Source organism: Helianthus annuus, chromosome 7, assembly GCF_002127325.2.
Source record: "Helianthus annuus cultivar XRQ/B chromosome 7, HanXRQr2.0-SUNRISE, whole genome shotgun sequence".
Classification (NCBI taxonomy): domain Eukaryota; kingdom Viridiplantae; phylum Streptophyta; class Magnoliopsida; order Asterales; family Asteraceae; genus Helianthus; species Helianthus annuus.
In genome coordinates, this window is record NC_035439.2 from 7,975,344 (window position 1) to 8,000,540 (window position 25,197).

At 42.3% G+C, this 25,197-nt stretch overlaps 1 non-coding gene across 1 annotated transcript; it reads left to right on the forward strand.

Moving 5' to 3' along the window:
- Positions 1 to 24,208: 24,208 nt before the first annotated feature.
- Positions 24,209 to 24,314, forward strand: LOC118480780. Its single transcript, XR_004863757.1, has one exon. It is a non-coding gene; the product is annotated as a small nucleolar RNA R71 (small nucleolar RNA).
- Positions 24,315 to 25,197: the final 883 nt, after the last annotated feature.

The following is a 25,197-nucleotide window of genomic DNA, read 5'->3' on the forward strand; positions in this document are numbered from 1 at the left end:
TCCACGGCTTTAGTAACAGCATTGTTAATCAATGCTTGAAGTTCAGCACCAGTTACGTTGATTCTGGTAGCATCATGATTCTCCCTCGGGTGACTGTTGATTTCTTTTGATTCTGCCATGTAGCTTGATTGCTACATAAAAATGATGACAATAATTTATTCAGAAGTCCACTATGGAATAGTCATTTTGATGATTCATTAACCATGGTATCAACAAACCATATTGGTTAATTTGTTAGTCACATTTATTCAGGATTTTCATTATAATTATCCTCAGTTATAATTCATTAAAATATTAGAGTGGCATAAAAGACCTTGTCACAAAGACAATTTTTAAATTATAAGCCACGATCTTATAGGATCGAGGCATTAAGGCTTGAATATAGTTCATCACCTTTTCTTGACAGGGAGTCGTAGACTACAACTGTCTTTTGACTCAAAGGACAATAAATACGGCCCGTAGGCACTTCATCACTAATGGATGTTTGAATAATAAATAAAGGAAAGGAATTGGAAGAATCCAATATAAGGATGACTTGTGTGATTTTATCGAATCACATTTACCAAGAGTGTTAACATGTTTTCAGATGTTAACAAGGATTTAAATCTTAAAAAGGAACTACCATCATGGCCCTGTCTAAAGAGGACACATGGGCTAGGTTTTGTCTTTAAGATTTTCTTTCGACATTTGTAGGCAGAACAATATAAATGAAATGTTTATGTTGATTTATTTCATATGATATATTTATACATATAATGACAAAATGAAATTTGAATTAAAACATTCCACTAAATTTAAAAAAGGAGTACATAGATGCCCTAAACGGGACTTTTAAACAAATAAATTGTCCACATAGGGACTAAAAAGGAAATACAAGTCCTCGCAGGGACTGAATACATAAATAGATGTCCACGCAGGGACTTAATTGAAATTAAAAATTACAAAACAAATAAATAAGGAATTTCAATAGTCCCTCTTCTTCTTCCCCCTGATCAGGTCTGCCAAACCCTTAAGCAGACCCCGGCGGCTTCTACGCTCCTCCTGCACATCCCGCTCCGCCTGGTTCAACCTCTGAAGGATCTCCTGCTGCTGCGGTGGTTGGATCTGCGGCGGCTACTGCTGCGACGGAGGTTGAGGAGGTGGCGGGTATTGATACCCATAAGCTGGGTACCCAGTCTGGTAGGAAGCGGCGTAGGGCCCTTCAGGATGAAGAGCATTGTAGTTTGCCGCCACGAGATACTGGTCAACATCGGGGGCATTGTAGTAGTTGAAACCTGGGTAAGCTGGTTGCTCAAACGGGTTATACGCCGCTGCACCGGCGTAAGAAGGAATCGGGTTATCAAAACCCATGCGTGATGGTGGTGGTGCGACTTGCGCAGAGTCCACCTCAGAAACTGGGTTTGAAGGCCCACCCATCTGCGGGTCTTCATACAGTGGCGGGTAGTGGCTGCTACTGGAGTGTTGGGGGGGGGGGTGCTGAAGTGAAATCCCCCTCGCACGGACATCCGTGCACCTGATCTTCTCCGCCTCGGTGTTTCGGGAGGCGGCTGCTGCTCTGGCGGCGGCGGTGGCAGTGGGGTAACCGCCTGGAAAAGCGAATCCTCAAAGGGATCCTGCTGCTGCTGTTGAGGTGGGTTAAAAGGGGGAGTGAACTCCCAGGGGTATGTGGCCCACCTTTCTGCAAAGCTGTCTGGGCCCCGGTATGGCGAACCGTGAAAAGACGATCCGTCCGAAATCTCGACGGGATGCGTGGGCGTCCCCGATGGTGGCTCGGCATGTCACACCCCCAAAATACCACATGCGGAAAACCCGGCGAGGCATGTGACGTACCATGATCTAGCCACCAATCACATTGAACTCATAGGTATTTTTAAATAAAACTTTCATACTATTAACATTAAGTGTTACAATGATACAAATAATTCACTAGTATACAGCGGAAGCATAATTCATTCGTTAAGTGTTTATAAACCACGTGTAAAAACCATTAGTCTTGTGTTGCGATTCCATGAGTCTCGACCCATGACCACTCCAGCCTCCCAGACAGCAAGTTCCAACAATTAACTGCGAGGAATGTAACAACGAATCAACAACAAAGTTGAGCGAGTTCACAGTTGGTTGTCCATTTTAAGTTGCGTGGTTTTCCTGGTTTTCCTGGGGTGTCACATCATCCCCTCGTTGGTTTGGAATTTTGTCCCGAAATTCCTCAGTAGCTTCAGCCTCAGTAGTGGTTTCATTTTTCTTGAACAACTAGGGATATTTGTGTTTCATTTGGTCTCCTCGTTCCCATGTAAACTCTGGGCCACGACGGGAGTTCCAACGAACTCGAACAATAGGTATCCTGGGCGTTTGAGAATCTTGACCTCCCGGTCCAAGATTTCCACAGGTTATTCGACAAATCGCAACTGATCGTCAATAGTGAGCTCCTTGAGAGGAACTATGAGGGTCTCATCTGACAGACACTTCTTCAGATTTGACACACGGAATATGTTGTGAACTCCACTGAGTTCTTCGGTTAGATTCAACCTATAGGCCACCTTGCCAATTCTCTCAGTGATTTCGAAAGGTCCAACATATCGCGGGTTGAGTTGCCTCGTTTACCAGAACGAACTACACCTTTCCAAGGTGAGACTTTAAGTAGCACTCGATCTCCAACCTGGAACTCGAGTGGTTTCCTGCGCTTATCAGCGTAGCTTTCTTGACGGTCACGAGCTGCCGCCATTCGTTGTCGTATATGAGCAATCTTCTCTGTTGTGTCTACGACGAGTTCTGGGCCAGTGATTTGGCTGTCTCCAACTTCTGCCCAACAAAGAGGTGGTCGGCACTTCTGCCCGTACAATGCCTCGAACAGAGCAGCCTGGAGCTGGTGTGGTAACTGTTGTCATACGAAAATTCCACCAAAAGTAGGTGCCGCTCCCGGCCGTTACCAAAGTCGATTACACATGCTCGAAGCATGTCTTCAAGGGGTTTGGATGTTGCGTTCAATCTGCCCATCCGCCCGTGGATGATGTGCTGTGTTCATGCCTAGACGTGAGCCAAAGGATTTGTGCATCGCTTGCCACAAATCAGATACAAATCTTGGGTCGCGATCAGAGATAATGGAGGTTGGTACCTCGTGCCTAAAAAGTGTAGAAGACTTATCCGTTTCCTTGGTGGCTAAAAAGTGTGCTGGTTACGTGAGACAATCAACGATCATCCAGGTGATATTGTTTTCGTTTCGAGTTGTAAGTAGACTAGCGGCCAAATCCATGCCAGTCTGTTCTCATTCCTATGTGGGTATTGCTGGTTGATGATACTTCACCTTGATTTTCCCACAAGTTAATCCGTCATTCACATCCCTAACTAGGTGGGCCTTCATGCCTGATCACCAGTACAAGGTTTATAAATCCAAATGTCTCTCATCAAAACCCAGACGACTAGAATATCAAGGCCGGTGCTTTACTCAACATAAATTTCCTACAGTTACTGTATAATGAGATCCACACTCGTTTCATGAGGTAACGAGTATCGTCCGACGGGTCAAAGATTGCTTCTCCATGCCCCGCATGGGTTCAACTTGAAAATCCTCTTCCTTCAGTTCTCCAGTTTGAACAGAGCGAGTCTGATCAGGTAAGTTAGAGTCGATAGTGAGCTACAGAGCTCGTGTACATTCAGGTTTCACAGTCGTGCTCACTCAGAAGTTCCATCCCGCGATGTCATTGCATGCTTTAACTCTTTCGAACATCGATACACGGGAGGCCCTTGTGATCGGTCTAGGTAATGCATTTGGTGCCGTCCAAGTAATGCCTCCAATTTACATCTGAGAACCATGGTTCCCACCGCAGGTTATGTGTCGTGTAGTTCCTCTTCGTAATTACGCAAGTCATCACCTTCTCATGTTGCATCAGCGTGTGACTAGGACTTTGAATCAAACCATCATGGTATACTACTAAATCATCAGTACTTTTGAATCGAACCGATGCTCAGTGTATTGCAGGGTTGCGATTCGAAAGCTGAAAAGACATCCCCCTGTTTCGTCTTTCATAAACACAGCACCCTGCGATGCTGAAGAGATTTAAGCGGTGCGATCTTCGAAAATCCCGCGATGAATCTGCGATAGTATCTAGTGAAACCAAGGAATTGCTGCATCCCCGAAGAAATCTTTGGTGTCGATCAGTTTCTAACAAAATGTATCTCAGCGAGATCCACGTGCATTCCCACTCTGTTGGCTACATGATCAAAATGCATCTCTCGAATGTGACATTTAACAAGACTTCGCACGTAATGGCTCCTCCCACAGAAGTGCTGAGATAGGATACATATGCCACCCATGGTGTTCCTTTCTCCTGGTCATGATTTAGAACGTCGTCGACAAATACGGTCGATTCATGTAATCCCTGAAGCTGTTGGTGTGTTGATCAACTCAATAATCATGGTGTGCAAAGTTGAAATGGCTGCATTACGTTCGACATGTTGTTTTAAGAGCATTCTCCTCTTGGACTTCCATCCGATGATAGTTCGTTCACTAGCAAATCCTCAAATGGAAGCTTGTTCCTCGCAACTGGTCGACGGATTATCAATACGTGTTCGAGGCAAACGGTTCTCGACTGCCACCTTGTTGAGTTCTCGATAGTCAGTACACATACGAAAAGGCTTCTCTTCATGGGTATAGCGAGGCTCCTTAAAGCGAAAACTCCTGTCCGACAGTTTCTATAATTGATTAGACAGCTCTTGCAGCCCTCCTGGTGCAAGACGGTAAGGGTACGAATATTCGGAGCTGCACCTGGCGTGAGATCAAACTGAGTTTTTGCCTAACAGTTGTGGAAGTAATCCTGGAAGTTCCTCGGGTAGCACATTAAAGGTAATCACGAACAACTGGTGGATCCTCAATCCTCTTTTTCCTAACCTTATGTCAATAACAATTGCCAATATAGCGGGGTAATCCCTCCGTAGACACTCCTGGCTTTCATTGTTGATATGACGCTAACCGTTGCGCCACTCTGACGTGTTAGAACAGATAACAATTCTCCACTAAGGAGAGGGATACGTAAAATCTTCTCCCCACAGGGTACATCTATCAAGAACAACAAAAGTAAGGTCGATGTCGAACACTTGCCCCACAAGGTCGAGTTTGCATCTCAACGATCATATGAGGTTTCCATTGTCTTGCCATTAGCCGATTCCACCACAGGTTGGGTTTCAAGAAGCATCAGGGTTATAAGAACAGAGACAAAGTGATTCGTTACCAAGAATGTGTATGCCACCATGTTTTTACAATCCTGGCGTCGCCAACGCCAATCTTAAATGCCCCTCCATGAGCATCATTTCCCGTGTGGTTGTACTCGTTGCGAGGATTTCCAGTACGGCGGTCGTTTCCTTGGTTGTTGTCGTTTTGTTTAGCAACAGCCACTCCATGTCGTAGGCGCCTTCATTTCTATACTGTTGGTTGCCATTTCAAGTACCTTGATGTTGCCGTGACTGTTGCCTCCAATGCTGTTGTTTGAAACGGAGCTCTACAATCTTTCATCAACAGGGTCCATCTTTTCGTATTCCGTGCCACGTCCTAATGCGCCACCCACTATGCTGGCACTTACACATACCATACTATAGCCAATTGTCATTGCTTATGCCCCGATGAACTCGTAAGAGTTAACTCCCATAAGTCGCTGACTAGGGTAAGGATTTGATTGAAGCCAATTCGCTGGTGCTCGTTACTGGTAATCAGGGTCGTCAAAGTACTGAGGTCGGTAAAGTACTACGCTCATCCTCTGGTCCATCGATGTTGCAAGTTGTTTCAGTAATACACGGTATGCTACGAGAGTGTTGCAGAAGTGATCGCACTTCGGGATCCAAGGCGTCAATACGTTAAGTTCCCGCAAACGAAGAAAGGTGAGAAAGATATAGACCAATCATTGTCGTTGCAACATCCAAATCGGGGATGTTCGTACAAGCACCTAACATTCTACACAGTTCGCTAGGCGTTCAGATGGGTGTTTAGGTAATACTCGATAGCGTCGAGGTTCGAAAGGATCCAGAGAGGAATGGAAAGTTCACGTTCGAGTAGGGGACAATCACTGCTATGATCCCTATAGGTTTGTTATGTTTCACATCGATCAAATAACGGAACGGAACCCTAAGCCTCATTGGGACTCGCATGCACCCCACATTATTATTATGTGTGCACCCACAATAATATTGTGATTTGCATGCTCATCTCAGCTCCTCCTAACTCATGTCAAATGGTTCCTCAAACTCAAGTAGCAACAAAGAGCATCACGAAACGTGAGTCACGAATATTTAGGGAAATACCACCCTATCAGTCATATAACACATGCAAGTAATACAGGAATTCATACTATTGTGTTAAACGTGCAATCACATGCAATATCATATGTGAGTGTTCACTAGTTACGCAATACAATGAGTATACGAGGGACGAACCTTGCAATCTGGAGCTGAGTGTCATGGTCGTATTCACGTTTTCAGAACTGTTCGGTTATAGTCTGGTTTTACAAAAACATTTTTCCCCTTTTTAAAACCGAGGTCACTATAACCAATGGCTCTGATACCAATCTGTCACACCCCCAAAATACCACATGCGGAAACCCCCGCGAGGCGTGTGACGTACCAGGATCTAGCCACCAATCACATTGAACTCATAGGTATATTTAAATAAAACTTTCATACTATTAACATTAAGTGTTACAATGATACAAATAATTCACAGTATACAGCGGAATTATAATTCATTCGTTAAGTGTTTATAAACCACGTGTAAAAACCATTAGTCTTGTGTTGCGATTCCATGAGTCTCGACCCATGACCACTCCAGCCTCCCAGACAGCAAGTTCCAACAGTATGCACCTAAATGCCTACAAGGCATGTAACAATGAATCAACAAAAAAGTTGAGTGAGTTCACAGTTGGTTGTCCATTTTAAAGTTGTTCCAAAAACCATAAGTTCTTTCGAAAACCAGTAGTTAATCAGTTTCTTGTTTCCCAAACCATAACCAGTGGGGGCTACCCCATGTTGTAAACCACTAGACTAGTTATATATATATATATTGGCGTCCTTCCCAATCTGAGGACGGAGGTACGTATTCTACCCAACCGAGAATACGCAGGTTAAATGTAGGCGTCCTTCCCAATCCGAGGACGGAGGTACGTATTCTTCCCAATCCGAGAATACGCATGTTTAGCGTAGGCGTCCTTCCCAATCCGAGGATGGAGGTATGTAGTCTATTGGTGGTGAATATACAGGTTTCATCTTAGCTACTTAATCCCATTCCCAACCCACTGGGAATCCCACGCTTTAAGAGTGTGAACTCACCTTGGATTTGCTCGGTATGTTACGTTACATTACCCATTCCCAGAATGATCAACCAAACCCTGATTACGAGTGAAAGAGTGACGTGACCAACAAGAAGAAGAAGACTTCGATATCTAGGGCTGCCGTCGTGATTTCAAGGGAGGGGTTGGGTTGTTTAGGGTTTGCCAAAGTGATAACAAGGGATCGTATAAAAGTTATGAGTATATAACAACTACCCATGCACAAACAAAGGGGTGGGGTTGGGTTCAAATTAGTTTGTGGGCTCGGTAAAGAATATGGGCCGAGAGGAAACAACATATGCAAAGAGTGGGCTCAGGTGTTTCGAGTGGGCACAAGTGTGAGGTTGAGGTGAACGTGTGTGCGTATGGCCCATCTGAATCAACTAGACATCAACATCTAGAATAGCCCATGGGCACCCTCAATCATACACAAATACATTTTTTCATTAAACAAGTTTATCATTGACACGAGCATGTAACAAATTAAATCATAACAAGGAATGTAAACGAGGAATATTAGGGAATCAGGATCACGAGACTAAGAGACACTGACCTTAAAAGTTTGGGTTGTCACATCATCCCCAACTTGAAAGAAATTTCGTCCCAAAATTTAGCACGTAGTTACTGAGGAAGCTAGTTAAGTTGCGTGGTTTTCCTGGTTTTCCTGGGGTGTCACATCATCCCCTCGTTGGTTTGGAATTTCGTCCTGAAATTCCGTAGTAGCTTCAGCCTCCGTAGTGGTTTCATTTTTCTCGAACAACTAGGATATTTGTGTTCCATTTGGTCTCCTTGTTCCCATGTAAACTCTGGGCCACGACGGGAGTTCCAACGAACTCGAACAATAGGTATCCTGGGTGTTTGAGAATCTTGACCTCCCGGTCCAAGATTTCCATTGGTTATTCGACAAATCTCAACTGATCGTCAATAGTGAGCTCCTTGAGAGGAACTATGAAGGTCTCATCTGACAGACACTTCTTTAGATTTGACACACGGAATATGTTGTGAACTCCACTGAGTTCTTCGGTTAGATTCAACCTGTAGGCCACCTTGCCAATTCTCTCAGTGATTTCGATAGGTCCAACATATCGCGGGTTGAGTTGCCTCGTTTACCAGAACAAACTACACTTTTCCAAGGTGAGACTTTAAGTAGCACTCGATCTCCAACCTGGAACTCGAGTGGTTTCCTGCGCTTATCAACGTAGCTTTCCTGACGGTCACGAGCTGCCGCCATTCGTTGTCGTATCTGAGCAATCCTCTCTGTTGTGTCTACGACGAGTTCTGGGTCAGTGATTTGGCTGTCTCCAACTTCTGCCCAACAAAGAGGTGGTCGGCACTTCTGCCCGTACAATGCCTCGAACAGAGCAACCTGGATGCTGGTGTGGTAACTGTTGTCATACGAAAATTCCACCAAAAGTAGGTGCCACTCCCGGCCGTTTCCAAAGTCGATTACACATGCTCGAAGCATGTCTTCAAGGGGTTTGGATGTTGCGTTCAATCTGCCCATCCGTCTGTGGATGATGTGCTGTGTTCATGCCTAGATGTGAGCCAAAGGACCATATGTAGGTAATAAACCCTTAAAAGGGCACCTACTGATTCCCACACTAACATTGTAGTTTTGGTCCCTGGTCCATAATAAGTTTATATAAATTTCATTTATTGCATTTAGGACCCCCCATAGTTAACTTTTAAGGACCTTAGGTCATAAACTAACTCCGTTATGCTCCCGGTTAGTTGTACGATCACCCGAAAAGTCTTATATTCATCGAAAATCCACAAAATTAATATCAGTTATTCTTGAGAGCAAAATATATAATCATTACAATGTTTTTAGGTTTGTTAAAAGGTCACTCAAATGTTACTTTCAGCATGTTGACACTTTTAACCCCTATGCTTCGTAAGATCCTTATTTTGAGCACAAACGACTTTCTAAGTTCGAAAAATTATTCTTTAAAGAATACGAACATCGTGTGAGGTCAATCAGAGGCACAAGAATGGCATGTTGACACTTTGGATCCCTTTTACTTACATATTTACATTGTTTGACAATTTTAGTCCTTCGAAAACAGTTCTTTACACGTTTGAAGTTCATGACACGTGTCTTTAGTATATTGGTCGTGATTTTACGAGGTATTACAGTCATCCGAGCGGATGGTCATCTGGTCGGATGCCCATTCGAACGGCAGCCCATTCGATCGGCTGTGTGTGCGCGAGTTAGTTTTCCAACTTCGTTTCGTTTATTAAGCGTTGTGTTGCGTTTGAATGAGCGTTTGAGCGTGTAAGTGTTGTGTTGAACTTGTACGTAAACGTGTAGGTAGGTTTGAATGTTGTGATAACCCTCATAATTACATGTATACATACGATTGATTAATGTTAATTAAAGTGCTTGATGACTGTGCTGAATTACTTAACTGCTTTCTGATTACTGTGTCACACTTACATGTGCTTTTTTAACATACTAGTCTTGTGCAGAAAATTGACTAAATGGTCCTGTATGCTTTCCTAAGTGTTGGGAATTAAAAGTGTTACAAAAAGATATATATAGGACACTATATGGAATAACTTAGCACTTTAACGGAACGGTATCTAACCGAACAACCGAACATTACCCGGAACACTAAAATATTACCAGAGACATTATTTTTATTTTTCTGAGCTAGTTATGGTCCCCGAACACTTAAACACATTACATAAGACATGGTACACACTAAACACTAGACATACCACTTTAACCTTCCACTTATTACATTTTACCATCAAATATTACACTTACTCCCCCTGGCTTATTTTCGGTTCATCATGGCCCCACCCTAAGATCTTTCATAATCTCATCCATAATATTTACCTTGGACTTGATGAGATTTGCTAGTACTTGAAGAAGCACATTACCTATTGGATATTAGATCAAATTGGACTATATGTACACTAGCCTTTATCATTCATCTTCATCACCAACAAACTCCTCTCTCTCCCTCTACAAAGCTTGCGGCCGAGCACCCCCTTACACCTCTCACCATTTTCGGTTTTTCACTCATACAATCCAAGGCCATCCTAAGGTGCACAAAGGTGGATTAGAAGGTGTGGAACACTCGGAACTTGAAGGACCACCTTCGTTTGCTATTATCCTTTACATTTTCATCTTGATCTTCCCTAGCTTTAAGCTAGTTGTAAGCTTCTTGTTAATCCTTATTTACTTCATGTTTATGGTGGTTAAAAGGTTTATTATGAAGAAAACATATGAACACCATAAGATCTTACACTTAAAACTTGAAACATAAGCTTAAATAAGATGATACATGAAGAAATAATGTTAGTATGATGTTGTTTGGTATATGTTGATGCTTGCTTGTTGATTACTAGAAATATGTTGTTGATCATTACATGAAACTTGTTACTTATGATTAAAAACATGATTTAACAAGTAGGAGGTGATTAGGGGTTTTCATAAAAGAATCACCTCCATATTTAGACATGAACTTGGTGACAAAATGACTTCTTGTAAAATAACAAACAAAGTGATCTAGTGATCTTGTAGATCTAAAACTTGTAAATGATTTTCCTAAATAAACCAAGTTTAAAAGACGGCTTTCGAAAGATCATGATCCTTACACTATTTTGGAAATAAAGTAAGTATATGGATACTAGTGACACATGAAAATGTTGAAAATAAATATTTTTGTAAAATATGTTCACAAGTTGTGAACATCTAAAAATCCCGAGAATGAGATTTTAAATAAAGTAGACACACTTTGGAGAGTAACTAAACCCACTAAACGCCTTACCAAGTTACTACGCGGTTTTATGAAACATCAAGTTCATGTTGGTTTGTAAATGGAATAGTTTGCTCTTGGTAAATTGTTGTTGTTTGTTGAATGATTTTTGGAAAAGAAAATGATATGCTTATTAGCATGGACGCCTCCATTTACAAAGGAAACTCTGGCAAAATTTTCTAAAAATTCTAACACATAGAAAATATTTTCTAACAAGTGTTACAAGTATATTTTTAACTATGATCTTTCCACAAAAGTCAGAGTGTGACATTTGTATTGTGTGGTATGTGATAGAAGTAGTGAGTAGATAAACCGTACGTAGGATACGTGTTATGCATGCATGAAAAACTGGTTGTTATCTGTACCTTATTAGGACGTGCTTGATTTCTGATTATTATAGTAACTAATCTAACCGAGTAAACCAAGGTGAGTTCACACACTTTCTAAGGTATGGGATTCCTGGTGGTTGGGAATGGGATTAAAGAATTAAAACGGAACCTACATATCCTCCTTGGGTAGGATATGTACCGCCATCCTCCATGGGTAGGATGCCGATATTAATCCTGCGTATTCTCCTTGGGTAGAATACGTACGTTCGTCCTCCTTGGGTAGGACAATAACCTTAAAACTTACTAGACAAAACTCTATCATTAAGTCCCTCATTTTATATCGACTTAATCACCGAGGCCAATGGCGAGCGGGTCATTAGTTAATAGCGCTATTAGGTTTAAAAAACCTCACACCGTGCCAGTCGGACGGGCGTGTACTAATGGACTATGGAAACTGTCAATGATGATAGACATTGACGTAGGGCACAACTTACTTTCGTTAGTAGTCGATATGGTAACGGTCTAGTGGTTCACATGGGGAAGCCCCCACTGATTATGGATATGGTTTGGGTAATAAAGAAGGAACTGGTTAATCTTATTTTCAACTATGAGGTAACCCCCACAACAAGTAAGCCAGCAAAAGAAAAACCATGTTTTCAGAAACAACTTAAAACTAAACAACCAACTGTGAACTCACTCAACTTTGTTGTTGACTCATTGTTAAATGCCTTACAGGTCATTAGATGCTTATGGAGCTTGCACGAGGAGGAGGTCGTTGTGGGATATGGACTGTTATGTTCCGTGCTTAACATTTGAACTTTATGAACTTATTGAACTTATGTTTTAGTTTTACGTTTTATGCTTCTACTGTTTAATTTAAACTTGGTTATCTATCTTAAATACATTGTTCAATATGATTGGTGGCTCGATCCTAGTCATGTCACGCCACCATGCGGTGATACTCCGCTTGTGGATTTTGGGGGTGTGACCGATTGGTATCAGAACCATTGGTTATAGTGAACTTGGTTAAAAAAAAGGGGAAAAGCTTTTTGATAAAACCAGACTATAACCTGTACAGTGCTCAACGATCCACAATGACGCTTCACTCCACGTGCAAGACTCGACACAATAGGTGGTATGATTTATGTTTATATTGTCTGTTTGATAGATCACATAGTGCATTAGTTAACGTGATAACTGCTATTTGAACCGTGTGTGCTTGCTCTCTTTTGTCGCCCCACACTTACGCACTTTCGCGACACTTTCCTCACTCATATTTACTTCGTTGTGAAGACCATGAACGGACTTGGAGGACGTGGTGGTATCAACCTAACTCAAGCCCAGTTGACGGCTTGGATCAATGAACGAGTTGCTGAGGCACTCGCAGCAGCTCCAGCAGGAGGTATAACCTGCTATTTCGACCTATCCTAGGATGTTTAGATCCCACTCTCATAAACCAACCCTTGTGATAAACTTTGTCCTTCCTTACTCTCACGACAGGTCAACCTGCACAACCTCCTGTGTGTACGTTCAAAACATTCATGGATTGCCGACCTAGTACTTTCAGCGGCACAGAAGGAGCTGTAGGCCTTCTTCACTGGTTTGAGAAGCTTGAGTCTGTTTTTGAGATATGTGAATGCCCTGAAGATCGTAGGGTGAAATTTGCTACTGGAACACTCAAAAGGTGCTGCGTTAACCTGGTGGAAAGAACATGTTCAACTGCTAGGGCTGGCAGTTGCTAATGCCACCCCATGGAATGACTTCAAAGAACTGATCAAGGAAGAGTACTGTAGTCGTGACGACATCCACAAGCTAGAGGTGGAATTTTTCAATTTGAAGATGACGGGGTCTGAAATCGAGGCATACACAAAGAGATCGAACGAATTAGCTATCTTGTGCCCCACTATGGTGGATCCTCCTATCAAGCATATCGAGCTGTACCTTAAGGGCTTGGTGCCAGAAATTCAAAGCCACGTGACCTCAGCTAATCTTGGCACCATTCAGCAAATCATCTGGTTGGCTCATCGTCTCACTGATCAGGCAGTTCAACAGAACAAGCTGCCCAAGCGTATTAGCGCTACTACCACTGATGCTCCCAGTGATAACAAGCGCAAGTGGGATGGAAATTCGGGCAAGGGTTATACTTCAGTTCAGTCTCAGTCCCAGCAGCGAAAGACTGATGACTACCAGAGTCCTGGTCAGCAATCTTCTGGTAGTCAAGCACAGGGTGGATACCGAGGGAACCACCCCAAGTGCAACCGGTGCAACAAGCATCATAGCAGGCAGTGCCACAAGGTCGTTGTCTATGGTGTAACAAGTTTGGTCATGAAGCAAAGGATTGCACGGGCGCACGACCAGCAAATTAGAATCGCCAACAACAACAACAAGCTCTACAGAACCAGCAGCAGCAACAACAACAGGGCAATAAAGGATGCTTTCAGTGTGGCGCTGAAGGCCACTTTAAGAGGAACTGTCCTCAGCTGAACCAGAATCAGAACAATAACAACCAAGGAAACAGGAACAACAATGGAGGCAACAACGGGGGTAACAATAATGGCAATGGCGCCCGAGGTCGTGCCTTCGTGATGGTCAGGGTGATGCAAGGAACGATTGACGTGGTGTCGTGGTCACGCAAATTTAATCCCAAAAACAACTAATTAGCTAGCGGTAAGTGGGTATCGAACTCAGGGAGTATGTGGAAAATGTGTTTATGTTATAGCTTTGTGATTTAACTACAATTACCTAAAATGCAGAAATTAAAATTCAAGAGTTGATTGTTTTGGTTTTAACAACTAAAATTAACTAATTAAATTGCAAATCAAAGACCGTAGTTTGTAAACAGATTAGGAACAAGCGACCATCCTAAATTTCCAGTTTGCTTTTGACAATTGTGTTTAAATTCACTAGAAAGAATCACATAGACATGATTCGTGTATAATTGTTTCTTGTGATAAAAGGGAACTAAGTACTCGGATTATGACAATGCGAGGTTGTTACCCGATAACCAATTGACTAATATCCAACCCTAATCCCTCCCGTGATATCTCGATTGTCAACGACACCAAGAACGTACGGTTTAGAATATGATTATAACATCAATCAACAATTTACAAACAAACATCCACACACCATAATAAACAAACAAACATTGCAAGTCTATTATTCTAGAAATACGAATCCAAACATAAAAGTCTTAGACAAACCTTCAATTCAGGATGATCACCATAAGTTTAGCCACACATAGCTTGGTGAATCATCATAGCAACAAGTTCAATGTTCATACGGATCGAAAACACAAACAAATTGTTTAGGAAATGTTTACAACCAAGCAAGATCACCAAAATCGCCCCTAGCAAGTTCCAAAAACGTCCAATGATGAGAATAATGAAAAGACACACTCCAAACTGCATAAATGATGGCAGTTACGTTTTTTCCGTCAGTTCCACCGTAAATTACGGTATCACCGTAATTTACGGTGATGTTCAAATTGTTACGGTACGAATAGACTGATTTACGGTAGGAACGAAATGGTTTTCAGGTCCACCGTAAATTAAGGTGGGACCGTAATTTACGGTGGCAACCTGAAATGTGTGCTTTGTTCATCCTTTGCTCCGCATTCTCAACCCGTTCAACTTGTAAGCCTTCAAAGCTGCATTTTTCCTCAATTTAATCCGCCAAACCGTACCTGAGACATAAACAACAGTAGTTATCTAATTCAAGAAAATTACACACATAAATGAGGGATAAACTTGTCTTTTAGTATCGCAAAGGGTTGTCCAATGGACCACCCGTCACATCCCCACACTTAACCGTTGCTTGTCCCAAAGCAACTCATCAAATCAGTTTCTAAACCAGTGATCAATGTAAACCAAGAAAAACAAGCAATCTTTTTACTAACCCCTTTTTTAACACCCACAACAATGCACCCCTCACTATATCTCTCCTCTCGGCTACAATTGAATACTAGCAAAGATAGGCTAGACACACAATAGGCAAACGGGTGGTTGCACAATCATAGGCTTGTATAAATCAATCCTTCTCCTATAAGTGCCAAACATGAATGCAAATCAAAGGGACTTCAAGGTTGTAACGTGGCTAGGTGTATAGGTAGGAAATGGGATATATATGAAGTAGCGAAAAGTTGGCCCGGTCTTTTTATTACACAAATAAACAAAATAACAACTACCAAACTAACTACTAAATACAAGACAACTAACATCCTTTCTTTTCATTTTTCATATTTTTTTTTTCTTTCTTTTTTTTTCTTTTTTTCTTTTCTGATTTTTCTGTTTTTTTAAACAATAACCATGCAATAAAGCATCACATATCTACATCACATTACTACAACTACTACTAATACTAAAAGACCGGGTCAAATTGGGCAAATTTTTAGGTAAGTAGCTAGGGGTAGCAAATGATAGGCTTTTAGGCACAAAATTGGGCAACTAAATGTCCAAACCCCCGCCCTCTCGCAACCATGCTCATATATATAACTTATGAGGTCCAACCCCCCAAATCCCACACTCGCTCACACCAACGACGAAGCTACCTAAATGCCCTTATCCTTTCTACATTCATGTCTAACTAAGGACTCAAATCGCATTCAAGCACAAGTTCTAATGCACCCCCACCCGTAGCCACTCTCATCAAAGATAAGCATTATTTATATACAAGTGTGGCTACAATTCTCACCAAGAATGAAAAAGGGTATCAAGGGTTGCCGGTGCACCATTTGGGGTTAATTTAGGGCGTTCAAATTTTCACATCGTTTCGCTTGGCTCACAATTTTTCTAAATCTTCAAAAATTCCCCCCATCCCCACACTTGGGATACATTGACCCCAATGTATGGCTTTAGGAGGCTTTGATCACTAAAATCATTCAACATCAACAAAAGCTTCTTCACTCAAACCACAAATTTCTTTTTGGATTTTTTTTATTTTCTAATTTTTTTTTTTAAACACACATGACACCACCAACGAGCACCATCCCAAACTCAACAAAACAATCATACACCACCCAACCGCCCAACCATAATCAAAATAAAACTACAAATATGCACAAATTATACAAAAGAGAGAACACCACCTGACTAATAGTAGCGCGGTCCTGGAGGTCCAAAAATGGAAGACATCATGTCATTCCATTCTCCAAATCCAAACGCGCCGTTGCTACTCCCTCCTTGTTGTTGGGCTCCCTCTTGCTGCCTCGGGTCAATCCATTGTGAGTGGTGAAGTGGTGGAGTCGGATATGATACACTACCATCATAAGGCGGTAACGAGGCATAATCCACATGTTGTGGATCCTCAACAACCGGCCTTCCGGCATGCCAATCTGCATGCATCCTCCTCGCTTGATCGTCATGATATCTATTATTCGTTTCCACCTCTTGAGAATACGCAAATGTGCGGTTCCATGCTTCACTACGATCAAAATTTTGCTTCAAAGAACGCTCGATACTTGCACTCATCATGGTATTTTGGTCATATAGCGTTCGCTCCGGACCCGACCACGTGTCGAAGACGGAAGCCGGAGGACGTTGGTTTGCTATTACTTCTTGCATGGTACCTTCATATGCCCACCCGGGCACATAAGATCGCTCAGTATAATCGTAGAAAGCACCACCAAAACCTCCACCATAACCCCCTTGGCCCACATTCAAGTTCACACCGCCTTGCGGTTGCTCCTCATAATCTTCATCCCCACTTGGGATTTCCGCTTCATTCTCGGGTTCATCCTCTTCACCCGGTAACAAATCTCTCGCATTCGCCTTAAGAGCTCTCCATCTTTGACCCTCGGATTTTAACTTGTGATACCGCTCCGATTTGGTATATGTCCAACCACTTCCCATTTTGTCTAACGTAAACGGTTGGTGCCTCTTCGTTACCCCTCGATCCTCCGAAGTAAGAGCTTTCTGTTGTTTCATCAACCCCGTGATGATCCTACAATATGGGACAATGTCCCTTCCATATTTGTTTCGGCTGATCCACAGGTGGTGCATGATGAGATAGCATATCGGAAAGCGGGGAGACCCATGCATTAGCGAATAGAGGACAGGTACCTCCGGATATCTCACCTGTTCCTTATCTCCTCTTCGCGGTATCACATTCAACAAACAAATAGCTAGCAGCAGCTTTGCTTCGATTCTCAAATTTTTCCGGTACAAAATACCACTGTATGTACCGGGTAAAAATATTGCTGCCAACATATCATTCCATCGAACATGTTTCTCCGGTTTAATCAGGAGGTCATCGAGAGTGGGAACCATGTAATCACGAGCCGGGAGACTGTCATACTTCCCGAGCTTCTTCAATGTGTCAAATGACATCTCCACCGGTACCCCGTGCACCTCACCAATTAACTTCATCTGTGATGGCTTGTTAAAATTGTGACATTTCAAGGTCGCCATCCATTCTTGTATCTCGGTCATAAACAAGTTGCTTTTGTCTTTATCAAAACATTTAAGCGCCGATTCCCATCCTAACGCTCGAAATTTATCAAACACCCCAAATTGTTGGAACTCCACTTCCCGAACCTCTCGTTCACAAATGAAGGCCGCTGCCTTGTTCTTGAGCTTATTCATTCTATCATGATATAATGTTGGCTGCCACTCCTCGGGTTGATCATCCAGAGGACCCGAGTCCCATACCGGCTTATCATGTGGATCCAACTCCATTTCTTCTTCACTCCCACTCTCGCTTTCACTTATCCTACCAATATATTGTCTTTTTCGCGGTTGTTGTTCCACTTGTTTGCCTTTCCCTTTCGATAATGACGAACTAGATCCCGCTTTTTCTTTTGTCTTAACCATTTTCCTACACACATTAGAACAAACAACACAAACAAACAAAACAAAATTAGGCTCCTTTCTCGAAAACATCCCCACACTTGCTTGTTACTATGGTTGTAGATGCTAGTGAACTATAAGTATATAAGTTTTCCAAAAATTTGGGCATGGTGTCTCTACAATGTAGAGATCCCCACAAGTTCACTACTTTACTAACCATCCTACATCTACAACCATACTCATATTCAAGAACAAGTAACAAGTAACACTATGAACAAGCAAGTGGGTATGAACAAACATCAACAATAACCTCAATCTTCACAATGCATCATCAAAATACACAAATTAAACTTCCATACCTTGTTTTGAAGATGCACAAGTGCTTGTGAAACAAAAACTCCAAAAACCCCCAAAAATTTTCGGACTAGGGTTTGGAATTCGGACCCAAAAACAGCGTTTTCTTGTAAATCTCTTGTCAAAATCAGAAACTACGTAAAAAATTAGTCAAGATAGACTCCGATTTCACTTAGTTTGGACAAGAATTGATGGAGCTATGGAGGATTGAAGGTTTGAAGGAGCTATGGAGTTGTGGGTTTGAAAGAGATAGTGATGGTGATAGATGAAGAAGAGGTGTGTGGTTAGGGTATAACTCACGTGATATGATTTGTGTTTTTATTATATATATATATATATATATATATATATTTTTTTTATGTATATCCGGAACCCCAAACGACGGACCAGCATCTTCTGCGCACCGTAATTTACGGTCCCACCGTAAATTACGGTGGACCCTGAACACAAATTCTTTCACCGTAAAACAGTAGTGAAATACCGTAAAGCCCAACAAATTTCAACACCCACCGTAAATTACGGCCATACCGTAATTTACGGTACACACTGGGCATTTCTGATTCTTCCAAAAATTGAATTTTTGAGTGAATTTTTTATATTTTTTTTAGTTTTTTCGATTTTTTATGTTTTTTAATTTTTTCAAAAGCTTGTAAAAAATCACCCTACCCCCTCAAAAGTCCCGTGTTGTCCTCAACACAATGTTAGAGTAATTCGTGACCCGAACGTCCCCACACTTGTTTCAAACACAGATTTCGAGGAAATACGGCAATTGTGCAAAGTATACAAAACAAACAAAACAAAACACTACTATGTACACTACCAAACCTGGGCCTCTCATGGTTGTTCCTCATCGACCGGGCACAAGATGTAGCCCGCTTTGTCAAGCTCCAAGTTGTTGATGTCGTTCCCCTCCAAGTATGGCTTCAAGCGGTGACCGTTCACCGTTTGTTGTTTCAATGTTTGCTCGTCTTGGATGTCTACATCACCAAATCTCCCAACTCTCCGAATGACGTACGGACCCATCCATTTGCTTTTGAGCTTGCCCGCGAACATCTTCAATCTTGAGTTATACAACCAAACTTTTTGCCCCACTTCAAATGTTTTCTTTCTCAATTTCGCATCATGCACCTTCTTGAGTTTATCTTTATAGGCCGATGCACATTCGTACGCCTCATCCCGAATCTCTTCTATTTCGCTTAATTGCAACTTCCTCAACTTCCCCGCCTCGTCATAATCCGCGTTAACCGTCTTAATTGCCCAATGTGCTCTATGCGCCAACAGGAGTCTTGTAGGCCGTTCGGTATGCCCATAACACATCATCTAACTTACTCGACCAATCCTTCCTATCCGTTCTTACCGTCTTCATGAGAATCTCTTTGATTTGACGGTTGGACACTTCGACTTGTCCACTTGTTTGCGGATGGTAAGGTGTGGCAATTCGGTGATTCACGCTATACCTCTTCAATAGTTTCCCGAAGTTGAAGTTCTTGAAATGCGAACCACCATCACTTATAATGAACCGCGGGATTCCAAAACGAGAGAAAATGTTGGATTGAACAAATTTACAAACAACCGAATGGTCGTTTGTTCGTGTTGCAATAGCTTCAATCCACTTCGAGACATAATCCACCGCTACCAAAATGTATAGCAAGCCATTCGAATTCGGGAAGGGACCCATAAAATCTATACCCCATACATCAAATATCTCAACAACCAAGATTGGTTGTAACGGCATCTCATCCCTCTTCGATATACTTCCTATTTTTTGACAATTTATACAATTTCTAGCGAATTCACATGCATCCTTGAAAATGGTGGGCCAATAAAACCCACATGAAAGAACCCGATAGCCTGTTTTGTGCCCACTAAAATGACCCCCACATGCGGACGAATGGGCATGGGTTAAAATTTCCAACACTTCCGTTTCGGGCACACACCTTCGTATAACTTGATCCGGTCCAATCTTGAAGAGATCCGGTTCATCCCAAATGTATTGTTTTACTTGAACCATGAATTGTTGTCGACGTTTCTTGGTCCAATGACTTGGGATAGCACCCGTGGCTAAGTAGTTGACATAATGAGCAAACCACGGTGCAACGAAGGTGGAAACGGCTAAAAGTTGCTCGTCGGGAAAACTTTCATTGATTTCACTCACATCATCGGTTCCTTCCACCGGAATCCGAGACAAATGATCCGCCACTACATTCTCACTTCCCTTTTTGTCTCGGATTTCTAGATCGAACTCTTGTAACAATAAGACCCACCGAATCAAACGAGGCTTCGCGTCCTTTTTCTCCATCAAGTACCGGACCGCGCTATGATCCGAATAAACCACCACTTTGCTCCCCCAAATATACGAGCGAAACTTATCCAAAGCATACACCACTGCTAGTAATTCTTTCTCGGTTGTGGTGTAATTAAGTTGCGCTTCGGATAGAGTTTTGCTTGCATAGTAAATCACCACCGGCTTTCTATCAACCCGTTGACCCAAAGCTGCACCAATAGTGGTGTCGCTTACATCACACATAATCTCGAACGGCTTTGACCAATCCGGTGGTTGCAAGATAGGAGCCTTGACCAAGTGTTCCTTCAAAATAGTGAAAGCTTGCATACATTTGTTAGTAAAATCAAATGGGACATCTTTTAATAACAAGTTGCATAAGGGTTTGGTGATAACACTAAAACCCTTAATGAAACGTCTATAAAAACCCGCGTGTCCCAAGAACGACCTTACACCCTTAACATTTTTCGGAGGTGGCAAAGATGATATTACCTGTATTTTTGCCTTATCCACCTCCATCCCCCTTTCATAAATTATATGACCCAACACAATGCCCTCTTGCACCATGAAATGACTTTTCTCCCAACTTAACACTAAGTTTTTCTCAACACATCTTTTTAACACTTTTTGTAATTCATTGAGACAAGCATCAAAACTAGTGCCAAAAATGGAGAAGTCATCCATGAATACTTCGAGCGACTCCCCAACCATGTCCGAGAAAATACTCATCATACATCGTTGGAAGGTTGCCGGAGCATTACACAAGCCAAATGGCATTTGCCTAAAGGCAAAGGTGCCATATGGACATGTGAAGGTGGTCTTGTGTTGGTCATCCGGGTGTATGGCGATTTGATTGTAACCCGAATACCCATCCAAAAAACAGTAGTATTTTTGACCCGATAGTTTTTCAATAATTTGATCAATGAATGGTAGCGGGAAATGATCCTTAGAAGTGGCGGCATTCAATTTCCGGTAGTCAATACATACACGCCACCCGGTAACCGGTCGGGTGGCAATTTGTTCACCACTTTCATCCTTGACTACTTGAATGCCGGCCTTCTTAGGCACAACTTGGGTGGGACTCACCCAAGCACTATCCGAAATCGGATAAATAATTCCCGCATCCAACCATTTAATTACCTCTTTTTTAACTACCTCCCGTAGGTTCGGATTCAATCGCCTTTGAGCTTCCGGTGTCGGCTTTGCGTCTTCGGTGGTAATGATCTTATGCATGACAATGGATGGACTAATTCCTTTGAGGTCGGCAATCGTCCATCCAATGGCTCCCTTGTTTTCCTTTAAGACTTCCAACAATGCTTGCTCTTGGGCCAACTCTAAATTAGAGGCAATAATGACCGGTAAAGTGTCATTATCCCCTAAAAACACATACTTCAAGTGGCTCGGCAAGTCTTTGAGCTCCAACTTTGGCGGTTCCTCTAATGATGGTTTCGTACCCGAATCGATCTCCACCGGTAGACCTTCGAACTGGTGGGTCCATGGCGGTCTACCTTCTTTCAACGCCATCGCATCTTGCTTTTCCTCTTCAACCCGGAGTGCATAAGCATGTACCTGTTCAGAAAAATCACACATGCAAATATCCAAACCATCCTCCTCATACTCATGCGGGTTGCATCCGTCAACTATATCTGCCATGAAACACTCATCAACACCATTAGCATTAGAATTGTTAGTAAAAACATTCAAACGCATTTTTCTATTTCCAAAAGCCATATCAACTGTACCAAATCTACAATCGATAATAGTATGTGCGGTGCTCAAAAATGGCCGACCCAAAATTATATTTTGTTGTTGCCTAGGGTCCGCCGATGAGTAATCCAAGACTAAAAAGTCAACCGGGTAATAAAACTCATCAATTTTTACAATTACATTTTGAACCATACCCCGAGGTAGCTTATGGGACAAATCGGCCAAAACAACCGTTGTCTCCACCCTTGCTAACGGACCAAAGTCATATTGGTCATATAAACCCCCCGGTAGAATGCTAACCCCGGCTCCAAGATCTAGCAACGCCTTAGCCATTTGAAAATTACCAACTTGTATATTAATCAATGGTGTGCCCAGATCTTGGAGCTTAGGAGGAAGCTCCCCATTTAAAACCGCACTCACTTGCCCGGCTAAATCCACCCGCTTAGGCACTTTCTTCTTGTTTTGCCTTTTTTGTGTACATAATTCTTTTAAAAATTTTGCATAGGCGGGGACTTGTTTTATTGCATCGAGGAGTGGGAGATTTATTTTCACTTGTTTAAACATGTCCCACATCTCTTCTTTTTGAGGACCTCTCGACACAATAAAATTTTTCTTTCCCGGGTCAAGTAAGGCCGATGGAAATGGGACTTGACTTGGTTCACCCTCAACTTTTTCGCTCTTTTCACTCTCACCCAAACCCGGTTTTTTAACAATTGTTTCTTTTGGTTTAACCGGTGAAACTTCATCATCACTTTCATTACCCGTGACATCCTCAACTACCCCCTCAACCAATTCGGGTGACAAATTAGCTTTGAACTCTTTTCCACTTCTTAAAACACTAACATGATTAATATTAACATTACCTCGTGACGAACCATGTGAAGGGTTTACCTTAGTGTCGCTTGGAAGTTGACCCTTACTTTTCTTCAATTCAGCCACATCGGTTGCTAATTGACCCATTTGGGTTGTTAGTGATTGGATGCTTTTGTCATGAACCTCATCCTTTTGCATTCGAACTTCATCGAGTTGGTTCCGTTTTTGCATCTCCATTTGCATGCTCTTTAACATCTCCATCATCTCATTTCCACCCGAAGAACCCCCTTGTTCTTGACCCGTTTGATATTGTCTTTGATAGCCTTGGTTATTCCCACCTCGATATTCACCTTGGTTATTGTAAGGTTGGCGTGAACCAAAGTTACCTTGGCTACCTTGAAAGTTCGGGTTGGCTTGATTTGAAGGGTTCCCGTACCGAAAATTTGGGTGGTTCCTCAACCCGGGGTGGTAGGTATTAGAGTTCATGTTATTGTAATTCCTACCACCTCCTCCTTGACTTTGACCTTGAACCGCATGGACTTCTTCGTATTGCCCTTCCAACATCCCTTGGCAGTTTTCAGCCGCGTGACCTATTTCATTACACAAAGCACAAACATCATAAATTTGGTTAGTAGTTTGAACATTACTATCATCTATGGCGTGCACTTGAGGTCGGGCAATGGCCGGTCGGGCTCTTCTTGAGGTTTGAGCTTTCCTCTTTGATGTAGTTGCCATGCTTTCCAAGAACTCCCAATCATCGTTCTCATAATTTGTACCAAAAGTCCCACCCGTAATAGACATTAGATCACGTGCATCTTCGGCACTCAACCCTTCGTGAAAGGCATTCATCAACTCCCACAATTCAATTCCATGGTGAGGGCAATTCTTTATCATCATATTGAATCGTTCGAATGCCTCGTGAAACATCTCACCATGTTGTTGTTGGAAACTTCTCAACCCCTTTCGTGCATCGTTGGTCTTTTGGGCGGTATAAAACTCATCCAAGAAAGTTTGTTGCATCTCCCCCATGTATATATGGATGCCGAAGGTAACGTGTAGAACCATTTCTTCGCCTTATCTTCCAAAGAAAATTGGAATAATACCAATTTGATGTCATCAGCCGAGAACCCTTGACTCCCAAGAGTGTTACAAATCGAATCATAAGCCTCTAAATGAAAGTAAGGCTCCTCCGTTGCCAACCCTTTATATTTTGGTAAACTTTGCAAAGAGTTGGTCCTCACTTCAAATGTTCTCCCTTGATCATTGTGAGGAATAACTACCGGTGAAGGGTTTTGAGTGATTACCGGCCGAAAATGTGCTTCGATGCCCCTCACATTTTCTCTAAGGTGTCTCTTTGGTACACCAAACCTACCCCTTGGGCGAATAGGACCCATTGGCCTTGGTACCTGCCCTTGTGGTGCATTTGGTTGTTGAAATTGCTGTTGCGGCATCGGTGGGCGTTTAATTGGCCTTTGGAATTGTTGAACATTTGGTTGTACATTTTGTGGCCGAATTTGTTGCAATGGGATAGGATGTTGCATTGGTGGCCCTTGTGGTCTTGGCCGAATGTGTTGTGGTACGAGTTGTTGTTGTTGTGGCATTCCACCAACACTTGCCATCCCTTGAGATTGACTTTGAACATATCCAAATTCTCATTGATCACCATAACCCCCGTAAAAATATCCATCCTCATCATAACCCTCAAATTCTTCAAACCCTTCATCATACCCATCTCCTTGAATTCCTGACGATTGCCCAAATGGAATGTTTGAATATTGAAAACCCGCTTGATTCGATGGTCTAAATGTTGAAGTAGCATGGACAATGGTCGAAATTGGTGCTATGGTATGGCTT